The 12,043-nt window shown below is 43.4% G+C and overlaps 3 non-coding genes across 3 annotated transcripts; all 3 read right to left on the bottom strand.

Moving 5' to 3' along the window:
- Window positions 1–6,115: 6,115 nt before the first annotated feature.
- trnal-uag (transfer RNA leucine (anticodon UAG)) lies at window positions 6,116–6,197 on the bottom strand. Its single transcript has one exon. It is a non-coding gene; the product is annotated as a tRNA-Leu (tRNA).
- Window positions 6,198–6,419: 222 nt separating this feature from the next.
- On the bottom strand, window positions 6,420–6,501 carry trnal-aag (transfer RNA leucine (anticodon AAG)). The gene has a single exon. It is a non-coding gene; the product is annotated as a tRNA-Leu (tRNA).
- Window positions 6,502–11,476: 4,975 nt separating this feature from the next.
- trnal-uag (transfer RNA leucine (anticodon UAG)) lies at window positions 11,477–11,558 on the bottom strand. Its single transcript has one exon. It is a non-coding gene; the product is annotated as a tRNA-Leu (tRNA).
- Between the last annotated feature and the right edge of the window lie 485 nt (window positions 11,559–12,043).

Consider the following 12,043-nt stretch of genomic DNA (forward strand, 5'->3'; position numbering starts at 1 on the left):
TTGTCTACTGTTCTCCCGTGGCCTTCGATGCCCTGGCGTTTCCTGTTGAAACAATCTTTGTTATTGGTGTGTGCACACTCACAGACATCAATTTTGTTAGGCAGAAAAAATGGCTTCTTTCAGGGCTTTTATCAAATTACCCCTAGTGTTCTCCCAACATTTATTCAGCAACTGTGAACCCCTTAATAAACCATATTTGGCAATTGTTATACCATCTCCCTCTTGATGCACGACACACCTCGAGCATCAATTTAACATAACATTTAACATAGTGTTTTTATAAAGTTTGCCATCAACACTAACCCAAACGTTGTCCTTCAGACAAATTCCCTCCAGACATCTTTCTCTGCCTCTGAAACAAAAATATTACATTCTTCACTTAAAGCCACAATCTCATCTTCTTATCGAAGTATTTGAAAGGCAACGGCCCTCAGTCTCACAGCGAATCTTGCTTTTCAGGCCTGTTGTTTGGTCTCTCAAGTCAGTCATCTACAAACATTTCCAAAGTCATCAATTTTCCCTATCAGGTCAAGTCGTGCTGTACAGACTTGGTCAATGTCAGTCAATCATTTCTCCCCCTTTGTTCACAATAATCATAAATGTGAGAGGCTCTCTTGATAATTTCATGTTGACTTAGCCAATATGTCACTTTGTTGTTTCCCTCAAATCTACAACATTTTCATTTATCTCAGCCCATGCCAGATGTTGATCTACAACTACACAATTCCAATTTACTTAAACTGATCTTCAAATCTACATTATGTATGACAAAAGTATTACTACCAGACAGAGCTTGATGGCCAATCAACTTAAAGCTTGTCCCATGTTCTGTATTGTCTTTTCATCAGAATTATCAGCTTCTTTAAAATTTGTCATTTGCCTTAACCCATCTGTAATGATAAACTCATTCCAGAGGTTAATGACGCAATATACACACCATTCAGGCGGAATATTAGTGCCCCAAACTAATACATACAAGACATAAAGTGCTGTCACCATCACACACACTCATACTAGACACACATATGTTAACTGCTCATTCTCAATGTTCACTTTTCTTTATATTATTGCTAAAAGATTTAAATTTTAAATAAGATTTTAACCTTTCCATTTTTCCTGTAGCTTCTACCTAATTTTACATGGTATCTTAACCACTTTCAAAGCACGTCTTGTTCATTATTCATTTGATTTTTAGACAAGTCAGCTGGGTTGTTTTGTTTCATTATCATTATTTTGCTTCAGCTTGCTCTAGCAGGCAGATAACAGAAAGACAGACACAGTTACCATCCCTTCCTCCAACTCAGGCAGTCTCTCTCACTATAAATAAATTTCTAAGACTGTAACTTATATAAAATGTAATATTAAATTCGTTACACTAATCTTTGACCATTCACCTTTGTTATCCAGACTTTTCTTAAATCTACAAGAGCTGTCTTCATCTTTAGCCACCACCATGTCTAACGACCTTCAGGAGTTAAAACTATGTCATAGACCTATTAGTTCAAAATCAACACTATGATTTTCCTTGCCCATAAGGCAAACCAGTACATAAAAAGTTTTGCTACTGTCTCCACAACAACTAATGGGAATCACTTCATGGCCTCAGCTGGCTCTTGAAAGCCCACTCCTGTTAGCCCTTTATCTATAATCTCCATCAGGGTGTTTTCCCCTGGCATATTTGCAGACGCTTGTCACAAATAAAAAAAACAAGCCATACAATGAATGCGGTTTCTGGTGATTGGTATTAGAGGAACACTCACGTTTCTGGGTCAGACTGCCTGTAACTCCTCACAGCTCATCCGCCCTAACGATAAAGGATGCTGCTGGCCTCACAGTCATCCGCTCCACTCTCATACCTTTCTCACATAAACACCTCCATCTTGAGATGCCAGTGACTTTACGTGATCCACTCTGGCTTGGGTTGCCCCCTGTCTGGCCAATAGAAGGTCTTACCCGTCATAGAGATGGTCAGTCGTGCCCACTGGTGACCGCTCTTTCCCATCACAGGCTGTTTGCTTCAACAGAACTCAGCTGTTTTCTAGAGCTTAGGAAAGGCACGTTCAAGAGTCACCAGAGCCATTCGGATTGCCCAATAGTGTTCACACAGGGAGACAGGTCAATAACAACAGTATTTAATCACTTAAATCCATTAACTATCTTAAAAGCAGCAACCAAGCTACTTGGATTATACTCAGTGAATTTAGATCACAACCGTACATTCAGTGTACTTCATCTGTAGCCGGAGCCATCGGTCCTGAATGGTGGAGACTAAATGAGACAAAGAAGTTACTGGTCCTAAAATAAGCTAATCAAAATGTCATCTCTATCTGTATTATTGTTTTAAATACTTCTTTAAAGTCATTCAGTTTTATTTTTAAAACATCTCTGTGTCTATGATCTTCAACTGAAACACTGTGCTTTACTTATTATCACAGATACCAGCTTTTAGCTGACTCATTGAATGAGAGAGACTCTGAGACTCTATTGGATGGTACACTGCTCTCTCATATACTTCTAACATCAAACATTTATCTATCATCTTTTAACTCTATCCCAGCTTAAGGCATCTTTGCCAGAAATTACATACGGTTTCAAATAAACATATTATTTATATTTGTCTTTTGCCCACCTCAGGGAATTTAGACATTACAAATTTCCACTCAGATTGAGTCTCTGTCACACTGGCAGTTTCAGGCACAGCACACATCAGATTTTAGATAAGCGAACTGTTTCAATACAGCCCATAACAAACTTATCTTTTGAAAGCAAAACATCAGCTTCTAGTTCTTTCATGGTCAACTTTTCAAGCTGTTTGTTTAATCAGATGCCTTTCAACACATTTTACATTTAGCAACTGTTAATTCAGTAGCCTACTGCTTCTGCTTATTTGTTCTTACATAATGGTAATTATTCTAGTTCTCAATAACGTTTCACATTTCTCAATCTCAATTTTAGTTGTCAAGTTCTCAATTACCATAACTTAATATCTTCAAAAGTTTTCTCTTCTAGGAGTTTATCAGTCTCCAATCAGGATTCACACTAACTTTGACAAGGCTACTCTGCATCTTTTGCAGTTATTATAAATCATCTTTGAGATCTGTCTCTCTATATTACCTTTACATATTTTGCAACTCACATTTGTTGGAGTCACAAAAGGATTCACTTTAAGACTTCAATCTTTTACCTTGTTTTTTATCTCTTATTTCTCAGACCAAAAAATTGTCACTGTCGTCATTTAAACACTGATCTATTTTCAACCCTACATTATTATCAGAAATGTGTCACGTGTTAAATGGTCCTACTGACCACAGTCAAGACAATCTCTGTCATCTGGTTGGTTCGTGTGTCAGCCTCAACTACAGCATCAGACACCTTGCAGTTTGATCACTGTGAGCTTCCAAAGGGCTTCAACTTAACTGCACACCCTTGAAGCAGTGTCCCATTCAGGAATGTAAACAGACCCACTGATAAGCAGTTCTCTGTATTCCTTTGACCATCCACCAATGGCGGATTCAATCACAATAGCCAAATCATAATCTTCATCATTATTATTGGCAGAACATTATACATTATTGATTTCCAGAATCTTTGGACATAGCTGTCTTTACACCTTACTAATTTGGTATTATCATCAACAACACTAATTACAAGTACTGTTGCTGTTATCCCAGCTTATCTTTTACAAAACATCATCTGCAAATCTCTTCAAAGTGAGATCTTCAGAGCAGAGCTGTTTACAGCATTTGCTCTCTTCTGTCTCACTATTTATTTACTTATTTATTTTCCCGGACTGTTCCGTTACTCTTCATAAAGTGTAACAATTTGTACATCATTATTTTCATTTCCACTGGTTTGAAGCCTTTTTTCCTTCCATCACATTATTGTCTCAGTCTTATCTCTACTGTTTCTCCAAAACAGATTATATCACTCAGTCCGTAAATTACACAGACAACCATTATAGCTACTTGCTTCAATACCCTTATTTTCTTAACATTAATAAAATAAGGCAGATATATCATCATTTCAATCATTATTTTATCAAAATCTAGAATTGCTCCCCATTCTGCTTAAAACATTCTTCATATCATGTTAATCCCTGTCAATCATACAATGCCTTATTTTATTCTAAAACTTTTCATATCATTTAAACATTTTACATTTGACTTCCATAAATTCTATCAGACCATGTCTATTTTCATCACATATAGTTTTCTACTATATTTCTCCTTTCTTTTCCCTACATGCCAGTTCCTTCATTATCCTCTCCTTTCTTTTCTCAAACATGCCAGTTCCTTCATTATCTAACCAGTACATGATTGTTTGAACAATCCCCACACACACATATCTCACACACCAACCTTTTTGTTTTTTTCAATTCCCTCTTCCACCAAGTCTCACTTACCGTTCCCTCTATTTCACACAGACAGCCTTATTGCTTCTTGCTACTTCAATCCTTGTCATATAAATTTAAGTTCTATAGACATCTAATGTCATGCATCCATTTACTGGATGAAGAAGTAAAAACATTATTTCTCCTGGCAGTTCGACATTTTATCTTCAACTGAACAATCCATTATCTGTTCACATTTTTTACACACATGTTGAACGCAGCCACAACAACCTTTTGTCCCGCTGCCCTGTTCCACTGATTCTCGCACACTCTTAGTCTATTTGTGCTCATGGTAGCTCATGATCATGGTATTTTCTCAGTTTTTTTTCCAATATCTAAAACATACATTTCCCCCCATACTTTCCTAGTTCTACAGAAAACCGGTGTATCAAATTTGGCATGCTTACTCTGAGATTTTCCCATACTGGCTGTTTTCTGTTCTCTGTGGATTTCTCTTCAACGCGCGTTTTCTTTAATCTGTTAGGCGTCCCTAAACAAATCCGATTCTTTCTTTTAACCCAAATCGGTCGGGTTGCACTATTAGTGCCCTCCTAATTATGGTTTACCAAAAAATTCTGGTTCCCCCTAATTAGCCTCAGTACCTAAAAACAATTTGCTCCGTCGTGGAACAACTAATTTTCAGGGTACCTATCTGTTTGAAATCTCTTGATCTGTTACAGTTCTCACTTAATCCCAGATTATTTATCTGCTTGAAATTTCTTGTTCTGTTGCAGACCTCAATTAATCTCAGATTTTTCCCTCGTATCTGTTTGAAATTTCTTGATCTATATAGATCTCAATTAATCTCAGATTACGTACCACAGAAACAGCCTTCAGCCAATATGGTTCAATTTTACTCTTCTCCCCAATTAAACTGAATTTAATTAACTTACCCAAAAGAAAATAAATTGAACTGTCTCTTACCAGAGATGCTTCTGTTGCCACCTGCGGGTTCTTTAGATTCCAGTGGTCGATTCTCCCGGCCCTGATATCGGTCGGCCCCTCTCTCTCAAGTTTACGAGGTAGAGCTGGAACTTACTTAGTCCAGGTGGCCAAACACCGTCCGATCTCAGGTCCAGGAGGCACGTCCAAGGAATCCCACTTCTGACACCAAAACTGTTGTGGCAAAAATTCATCTCAAACAAACATCACTGCGTAAGAGACACTCAGAGTCAAATTATATAAAATAGAAGTATTTATTCTTGCAAGAATAGGAGCAGTCTAATACACAGTTGTTACCCTGTGCAGAAGAGTGACACCCCCCCAGACAGACTGAACTAGCTTTTATCTTAGTTTCAAGGCCTTCTTCCCCCCAGAGCCTTCCTCCCGGTAGTTTTCCATAGACGTCACTAGTTGGCCCACTAAGCTCCCCTGCACTAAGTGGCCTTCTGACATCTAGGTCAGAGGTCCTTGTTCGTCTGTTCTCTGGAGTGTCTCCCTCTTCTGCCTCCCCAGGTACATAAACAGAATCCTCTCTCACTACAAGTGAGAGACACACATGTGACATTCTTTGAATCATCTATATTTTACTAAAGATCAATGAATATCATTAAAATTGCCACTACACTCCATCATTATAGACTAGACATTTGTTATTATTATGTTTAAATTCATTTTTGAAGTGACATTATTACCATCCCTGATTCTAGAGGGTGCAGATTTTCAGCCGCTTTTGCGCCTTTTCGGAGCACTCTTAAGGTGTCTGGCCCTCTTTAAAATCACTGCTGGCAGCGGTGGGATTCGAACCCACGCCCCCGAAGAGACTGGAGCCTAAATCCAGCGCCTTAGACCCCTCGGCCACGCTACCCTGACGTGGCTCGATTCGTGGGCCGTTTTCTGGCCATTTTTTTTTTCATAAATAGATTAAACGTTGGGTGCGGACCTTCATCGTCAGGCTCTGAAGCACGCCGAGTTCGGCCAAGGAAAGCAAAAGCGGCAGGGTTTGGAAGAGACCGGGAGCAAGCAGTGTCACTTCTCCAGTGTTTTCGCTTAGGCATAGCAGCCACGAGTGCCTTCTAAAATGCTGTCTTGGCAGCGGTGGGATTCGAACCCACGCCCCCGAAGAGACTGGAGCCTTAATCCAGCGCCTTAGACCGCTCGGCCACGCTACCTTGTGAGGGCACCTTCCGTGGGCCATTTTCGCCAATTTTTTCTTTTACTGTCTCTCTTCTCCACAGTTAAATCCGTCGAAATTCTACGTGCCTTGAAGGAGCACCTCGACAGGTGGAAAGGCCTCCTAAATACAGGGGGGACGCAGTTACACTCCTGGAGGCCCCCCTCCCTGCAGATTGCAATTCCATCTCTAATCAAACACACCTGAATTACCTAATCAAAGCCTTTGGGCCATCCTCCAAAATGGCAGCCAGCTGTGTCGCAGTTAAACTCAAAATCATGAGATAGCTGTCAGATCACCAAAAAAATCTCAATGAGTCAAATCGGCCAACTCCATCATTATAGACTAGACATTTGTTATTATTATGTTTAAATTCATTTTTGAAGTGACATTATTGCTGTCCCTGATTCAAGAGGGTGCAGATTTTCAGCCGCTTTTGCGCCTTAGACCCAGCGCCTTAGACCGCTCGGCCACGCTACCTTGTGAGTGCACCTTCCGTGGGCCATTTTCGCCAATTTTTTCTTTTAATGTCTCTCTTCTCCACAGTTAAATCCGTCGAAATTCTACGTGCCTTGAAGGAGCACCTCGACAGGTGGAAAGGCCTCCTAAATACAGGGGGGACGCAGTTACACTCCTGGAGGCCCCCCTCCCTGCAGATTGCAATTCCATCTCTAATCAAACACACCTGATTTACCTTATCAAAGCCTTTGGGCCATCCTCCAAAATGGCAGCCAGCTGTGTCGCAGTTAAACTCAAAATCATGAGGTAGCTGTCAGATCACCAAAAAAATCTCAATGAGTCAAATTGGCTAACTCCATCATTATAGACTAGACATTTGTTATTATTATGTTTAAATTCATTTTTGAAGTGACATTATTACCGTCCCTGATTCAAGAGGGTGCAGATTTTCAGACGCTTTTGCGCCTTTTCGGAGCACTCTTAAGGTGTCTGGCCCTCTTTAAAATCACTGCTGGCAGCGGTGGGATTCGAACCCACGCCCCCGAAGAGACTGGAGCCTAAATCCAGCGCCTTAGACACCTCGGCCACGCTACCCTGACGTGGCTCAATTCGTGGGCCGTTTTCTGGCCATTTTTTTTTTCATAAATAGATTAAACGTTGGGTGCGGACTTTCATCGTCAGGCTCTGAAGCACGCCGAGTTCGGCCAAGGAAAGCAAAAGCGGCAGGGTTTGGAAGAGACCGGGAGCAAGCAGTGTCACTTCTCCAGTGTTTTCGCTTAGGCATAGCAGCCACGAGTGCCTTCTAAAATGCTGTCTTGGCAGCGGTGGGATTCGAACCCACGCCCCCGAAGAGACTGGAGCCTTAATCCAGCGCTTTAGACCGCTCGGCCACACTACCTTGTGAGGGCACCTTCCGTGGGCCATTTTCGCCAATTTTTTCTTTTAATGTCTCTCTTCTCCACAGTTAAATCCGTCGAAATTCTACGTGCCTTGAAGGAGCACCTCGACAGGTGGAAAGGCCTCCTAAATACAGGGGGGACGCAGTTACACTCCTGGAGGCCCCCCTCCCTGCAGATTGCAATTCCATCTCTAATCAAACACACCTGAATTACCTAATCAAAGCCTTTGGGCCATCCTCCAAAATGGCAGCCAGCTGTGTCGCAGTTAAACTCAAAATCATGAGGTAGCTGTCAGATCACCAAAAAAAATCTCAATGAGTCAAATTGGCTAACTCCATCATTATAGACTAGACATTTGTTATTATTATGTTTAAATTCATTTTTGAAGTGACATTATTGCTGTCCCTGATTCAAGAGGGTGCAGATTTTCAGCCGCTTTTGCGCCTTTTCGGAGCACACTTAAGGTGTCTGGACCTCTTTAAAATCACTGCTGGCAGCGGTGGGATTCGAACCCACGCCCCCGAAGAGACTGAAGCCTAAATCCAGCACCTTTGACCCCTCGGCCACGCTATCCTGACGTGGCTCGATTCGTGGGCCGTTTTCTGGCCATTTTTTTTTCATAAATAGATTAAACGTTGGGTGCGGACCTTCATCGTCAGGCTCTGAAGCACGCCGAGTTTGGCCAAGGAAAGCAAAAGCGGCAGGGTTTGGAAGAGTCCGCGAGCAAGCAGTGTCACTTCTCCAGTGTTTTCGCTTAGGCATAGCAGCCACGAGTGCCTTCTAAAATGCTGTCTTGGAAGCGGTGGGACTTCTCCACAGTTAAATTCGTCGAAATTCTACGTGCCTTGAAGGAGCACCTCGACAGGTGGAAAGGCCTCCTAAATACAGGGGGGACGCAGTTACACTCCTGGAGGCCCCCCTCCCTGCAGATTGCAATTCCATCTCTAATCAAACACACCTGAATTACCTAATCAAAGCCTTTGGGCCATCCTCCAAAATGGCAGCCAGCTGTCGCAGTTAAACTCAAAATCATGAGGTAGCTGTCAGATCACCAAAAAAATCTCAATGAGTCAAATTGGCTAACTCCATCATTATAGACTAGACATTTGTTATTATTATGTTTAAATTCATTTTTGAAGTGACATTATTGCTGTCCCTGATTCAAGAGGGTGCAGATTTTCAGCCGCTTTTGCGCCTTTTCGGAGCACACTTAAGGTGTCTGGACCTCTTTAAAATCACTGCTGGCAGCGGTGGGATTCGAACCCACGCCCCCGAAGAGACTGAAGCCTAAATACAGCACCTTAGACCCCTCGGCCACGCTACCCTGATGTGGCTTGATTCGTGGGCCGTTTTCTGGCCATTTTTTTTTCATAAATAGATTAAACGTTGGGTGCGGACCTTCATCGTCAGGCTCTGAAGCACGCCGAGTTTGGCCAAGGAAAGCAAAAGCGGCAGGGTTTGGAAGAGTCCGCGAGCAAGCAGTGTCACTTCTCCAGTGTTTTCGCTTAGGCATAGCAGCCACGAGTGCCTTCAAAAATGCTGTCTTGGCAGCGGTGGGACTTCTCCACAGTTAAATCCGTCGAAATTCTACGTGCCTTGAAGGAGCACCTCGACAGGTGGAAAGGCCTCCTAAATACAGGGGGGACGCAGTTACACTCCTGGAGGCCCCCCTCCCTGCAGATTGCAATTCCATCTCTAATCAAACACACCTGAATTACCTAATCAAAGCCTTTGGGCCATCCTCCAAAATGGCAGCCAGCTGTGTCGCAGTTAAACTCAAAATCATGAGGTAGCTGTCAGATCACCAAAAAAATCTCAATGAGTCAAATTGGCTAACTCCATCATTATAGACTAGACATTTGTTATTATTATGTTTAAATTCATTTTTGAAGTGACATTATTGCTGTCCCTGATTCAAGAGGGTGCAGATTTTCAGCCGCTTTTGCGCCTTTTCGGAGCACTCTTAAGGTGTCTGGCCCTCTTTAAAATCACTGCTGGCAGCGGTGGGATTCGAACCCACGCCCCCGAAGAGACTGGAGCCTAAATCTAGCGCCTTAGACCCCTCGGCCACGCTACCCTGACGTGGCTCGATTCGTGGGCCGTTTTCTGGCCATTTTTTTTTTCATAAATAGATTAAACGTTGGGTGCGGACCTTCATCGTCAGGCTCTGAAGCACGCCGAGTTCGGCCAAGGAAAGCAAAAGCGGCAGGGTTTGGAAGAGACCGGGAGCAAGCAGTGTCACTTCTCCAGTGTTTTCGCTTAGGCATAGCAGCCACGAGTGCCTTCTAAAATGCTGTCTTGGTCGCGGTGGGATTCGAACCCACGCCCCCGAAGAGACTGGAGCCTTAATCCAGCGCCTTACACCGCTCGGCCACGCTACCTTGTGAGGGCACCTTCCGTGGGCCATTTTCCCCAATTTTTTCTTTTAATGTCTCTCTTCTCCACAGTTAAATCCGTCGAAATTCTACGTGCCTTGAAGGAGCACCTCGACAGGTGGAAAGGCCTCCTAAATACAGGGGGGACGCAGTTACACTCCTGGAGGCCCCCTCCCTGCAGATTGCAATTCCATCTCTAATCAAACACACCTGAATTACCTAATCAAAGCCTTTGGGCCATCCTCCAAAATGGCAGCCAGCTGTGTCGCAGTTAAACTCAAAATCATGAGGTAGCTGTCAAATCACCAAAAAAATCTCAATGAGTCAAATTGGCTAACTCCATCATTATAGACTAGACATTTGTTATTATTATGTTTAAATTCATTTTTGAAGTGACATTATTGCTGTCCCTGATTCAAGAGGGTGCAGATTTTCAGCCGCTTTTGCGCCTTTTCGGAGCACACTTAAGGTGTCTGGACCTCTTTAAAATCACTGCTGGCAGCGGTGGGATTCGAACCCACGCCCCCGAAGAGACTGAAGCCTAAATCCAGCACCTTAGACCCCTCGGCCACGCTACCCTGACGAGGCTCATTTCGTGGGCCGTTTTCTGGCCATTTTTTTTTTCATAAATAGATTAAACGTTGGGTGCGGACCTTTATCGTCAGGCTCTGAAGCACGCCGAGTTTGGCCAAGAAAAGCAAAAGCGGCAGGGTTTGGAAGAGTCCGCGAGCAAGCAGTGTCACTTCTCCAGTGTTTTCGCTTAGGCATAGCAGCCACGAGTGCCTTCTAAAATGCTGTCTTGGCAGCGGTGGGACTTCTCCACAGTTAAATTCGTCGAAATTCTACGTGCCTTGAAGGAGCACCTCGACAGGTGGAAAGGCCTCCTAAATACAGGGGGGACGCAGTTACACTCCTGGAGGCCCCCCTCCCTGCAGATTGCAATTCCATCTCTAATCAAACACACCTGAATTACCTAATCAAAGCCTTTGGGCCATCCTCCAAAATGGCAGCCAGCTGTGTCGCAGTTAAACTCAAAATCATGAGGTAGCTGTAAAAAATCTCAATGAGTCAAATTGGCTAACTCCATCATTATAGACTAGACATTTGTTATTATTATGTTTAAATTCATTTTTGAAGTGACATTATTGCTGTCCCTGATTCAAGAGGGTGCAGATTTTCAGCCGCTTTTGCGCCTTTTCGGAGCACACTTAAGGTGTCTGGCCCTCTTTAAAATCACTGCTGGCAGCAGTGGGATTCGAACCCACGCCCCCGAAGAGACTGGAGCCTAAATCCAGCGCCTTAGACCCCTCGGCCACGCTACCCTGACGAGGCTCATTTCGTGGGCCGTTTTCTGGCCATTTTTTTTTTCATAAATAGATTAAACGTTGGGTGCGTACCTTCATCGTCAGGCTCTGAAGCACGCCGAGTTCGGCCAAGGAAAGCGGCAGGGTTTGGAAGAGACCGGGAGCAAGCAGTGTCACTTCTCCAGTGTTTTTGCTTAGGCATAGCAGCCACGAGTGCCTTCTAAAATTGCTGTCTTGGCAGCGGTGGGATTCGAACCCACGCCCCCGAAGAGACTGGAGCCTTAACCCAGCACCTTAGACCGCTCGGCCACGCTACCTTGTGAGGGCACCTTCCGTGGGCCATTTTCGCCAATTTTTTCTTTTAATGTCTCTCTTCTCCACAGTTAAATCCGTCGAAATTCTACGTGCCTTGAAGGAGCACCTCGACAGGTGGAAAGGCCTCCTAAATACAGGGGGGACGCAGTTACACTCCTGGAGGCCCCCCTCCCTGCAGATTGCAATTC

Source organism: Rhinichthys klamathensis, unplaced genomic scaffold, assembly GCF_029890125.1.
Source record: "Rhinichthys klamathensis goyatoka isolate OS25496 unplaced genomic scaffold, OSU_Roscu_1.1 h1tg000035l_1, whole genome shotgun sequence".
In the NCBI taxonomy this organism is placed as follows: domain Eukaryota; kingdom Metazoa; phylum Chordata; class Actinopteri; order Cypriniformes; family Leuciscidae; genus Rhinichthys; species Rhinichthys klamathensis.